This window comes from Miscanthus floridulus, chromosome 2 (genome assembly GCF_019320115.1).
Source record: "Miscanthus floridulus cultivar M001 chromosome 2, ASM1932011v1, whole genome shotgun sequence".
NCBI classification, from domain to species: Eukaryota; Viridiplantae; Streptophyta; class Magnoliopsida; order Poales; family Poaceae; genus Miscanthus; species Miscanthus floridulus.
In genome coordinates this window covers 171,808,887-171,812,156 of record NC_089581.1, presented here as the reverse complement: position 1 = coordinate 171,812,156, position 3,270 = coordinate 171,808,887, and positions in this window count along the sequence as shown.

Below are 3,270 nucleotides of genomic sequence, written 5' to 3'. Positions count from 1 at the left end.
CCCTATAAAAATATATTTTCTTGGCCTTTTATTATCTTCTTTCTTGGATGGTGCACCCTTAAAGATGATCATCGACAAAAGTCCACCTGGAGGAAATATTTCCTTCGCCTTCTTTATATATTTTTCATCAGAAGAAAAAGCACCAAATTGAAGACCAGTTACCATATTTGAAGCTGAAAAAGTATTTTCTTCAGATATATTTTGTGAAACCATGAGCTCATCATCCTCTCCTTCATTAAACAAAGCCGTCCTCGGCTTTGATATATTCTCATGTGTATCTTGTGCATCAAATACATTTTGAGAAACCAAGGGTTCATCATTCTCCCTTTTTTGAAACAAAGCCACCCTCGGATTTGGTGTATCCTCAAGTGATACCTCCATCTTGCACTTAATTTCACAAACATCAGGAGTCATAACTGAAACATCTTGACTGCCATTACTAGTAGCTACTAAAGCAACAGTAGTCGCATCATTAGGACCATCAAATAAAATAGCTCCTGGCCTTGAGATTTCTTGTAATGATTCATTATTAGTTGAAGCAACAACCACATCATGCTCCAAAAACTGCGTAGAAGATTTATTTAAAGCTACTTTTGCAATTTCAGATCCGTTGCAAGTTGCTTCAGAAACTATATCATTTTCTCCCTCTAGAGCTAAAGCCACCATCGGCTTTATTATAATTTCAGAAGAATTATTTGACTCATTGTGGTAACTTTTACAACCTTTAGTACTCAAATAATTAACCATCACCATAGTATCGTCTCCAGCAACAGGGATGTGAGGATTACTACCTGCAACTTTTGAATCCACACATGAATTTTCAGATGCAAGAATACCAGCAGCTATAGTCACATCATTCTTTCTTGCATTAGCTATATTTGAATTATCAGTAGCATACAATGGAGCTAAAGCAGATGTACCATTCTTCTCAATATTGTCAGAGATAGAACCAAACGGAATTACTGGTTTAATTGGCTCTAGGCAGTTAATTACAGACTCACTAGCAGCAGTAAGAGTAGGAATATTCACATCATTCTCTCCCTCTTGAAGCAAAGTTGTCCTCGGCTTTGGGGTAATTTCAGTAGCCCTTTTCTTCACTTGCACCTTGGGAAAAACCTCAGCCTTAATAGCACTCTCAAGCATTGGTTTGAGAACATGACAAACTCCCTTGTGCGTAAATGAATAATTATTGGAACGATCGGTATGAGTAGCATCAAGATCAAACTGCCATGGCCGACCTAATAATAAATGATAAGCACTCATCTTTACAACATCACAGTCAACTGTATCCACATAATTTCCAATAGAAAATTTAACTCGCACCTTGTGAGTAATTTTGAGTGTACCACTTTGGTTCATCCATTGGATATAACGCGGCATTGGAAGCCTCCACGTTGACAGAGACAAAGCATGCACAAGATCTAAACTAACAACACTTGTGAAACTACCATGCATACCTTATCATGGATTGTGAATTCTGACTGAAATATATTAGAGCGTTGCCCCTTCACATTACTGGCAGTACCATCCTGCTTGACTTCTTAAGCCAGCATAGATAAGCCACTTGCTGCATCATCAACAATATCAATTGATGGCTTTATAGGAGAATAAAAGGAAGAGTCCATATCTTGCTGTTCTGGTGCGGAAAAAAATTCAGCACTCACGCTTACATCTCTCTCTTGCACAATTAACTCCTCTTTAGGTTCAGTTGTCGTAGTGCCTTGGGGATTTTGTGCATGTGCAGTAGCTACCTTCTTTGACTCAAGAGAACGGAATCGACGCCAAAGCACAACTTTCATATCGCTCCACATCCAACAAGGGAATTTTTTGTTCCAGCAATCCCACCAATTTGAAATATCTCTAGCCATCGTCTCTTCTGCATAATACATCTTTAGGGCCGATGCAAGTCCATGACCCTAGAAGAAATCTTCCATATGTTCTTCCTAATCATAGTATTCCTTGAGACGTGTTGCTAGAGATAACTTTGGCAAAAGATGAACTTTCTTAAGCAATTTCAAATCAGCCATTGAAAAAAATATATCCAAATGCACCGTGAGCAACCCAAAAGCTGATACCAACTAATGAGGACACACCTATGTTGTCCAAAATAATTTCCCAATCTTTCACAGTACAGATTAATAGGCTTAAGCTTTTCTTCCAAGTTTGCAACAATGAAAATATAATGATAAATTATCTTCCCTGTTGAAGCTGACCAATTGCTGGAAAACACACCGTGTACAACAGCAGCACACCAGAAATACCAGTTCGATCTATCAATCAATGAGGAGCAGATAGCAATCAGCCAAACAAGGAAAGTCAACCTCACGGTAATTCAAGGCTAAGCAACGGCCACACAACTTAGATCAACTAACCAGCAAAATCCATGTATGACCAAAAATTGCAAGAAGCAAGTAGTACTCCATAGTAGCAGCAAGGCCACAATTATATATCAATCTCAAATAGGATAGCAGCCAACGTGATAACTTCAAGCAATGAAGCAGCAGTAGATAATATTATTGAGAGATAAAGGGATCAGCTTACAATAGATGATGCAAACCAAACCCTAGGATAATCCTTCCACCCGCGGCCACGACAAACCATGATCAAAAGATAAGGAATTGAATCAATTCCAGCATGAGTCCAAGGATCAATCCTCGGGCACACACCAACACAAATCCTCGCAGGGATCCGGAACGATAAACCTCTAGGGTTTCATGAGCGATGGCTCGACGAGGAATAACTCCACAATAAAATTCAACCTGCCCTATTACAATGGGTTGGCACCCTTTATAAAGGCATGCAGGCCTGACGCTAGGCGCTCGACTTGGCATAAGATGCACGACCTGACCTTGGTCCTAGCAAAATAGACTCATTAGCTAGCTAATTAACAAAAGACTAACATAGTTCAGCTATATATTAAAATATTGCGGCCAGATTGCTAATCATGCAATAGGACTTGTGATCTTCACGTCGCCCACTTGACGTTACCAGCAGCACCTCTCCAAGTATTCTCTATAGCATTAATAATTCAAGTTACATCAACTTGCATGGACCCTATAAAAATATATTTTCTTGGCCTTTTATTATCTTCTTTCTTAGATGGTGCACCCTTAAAGATGATCATCGACAAAAGTCCACCTGGAGGAAATATTTCCTTCGCCTTCTTTATATATTTTTCATCACAAGAAAAAGCACCAAATTGAAGACTAGTTACCATATTTAAAGCTGAACAAGTATTTTCTTCAGATATATTTTGTGAAACCATGAGTT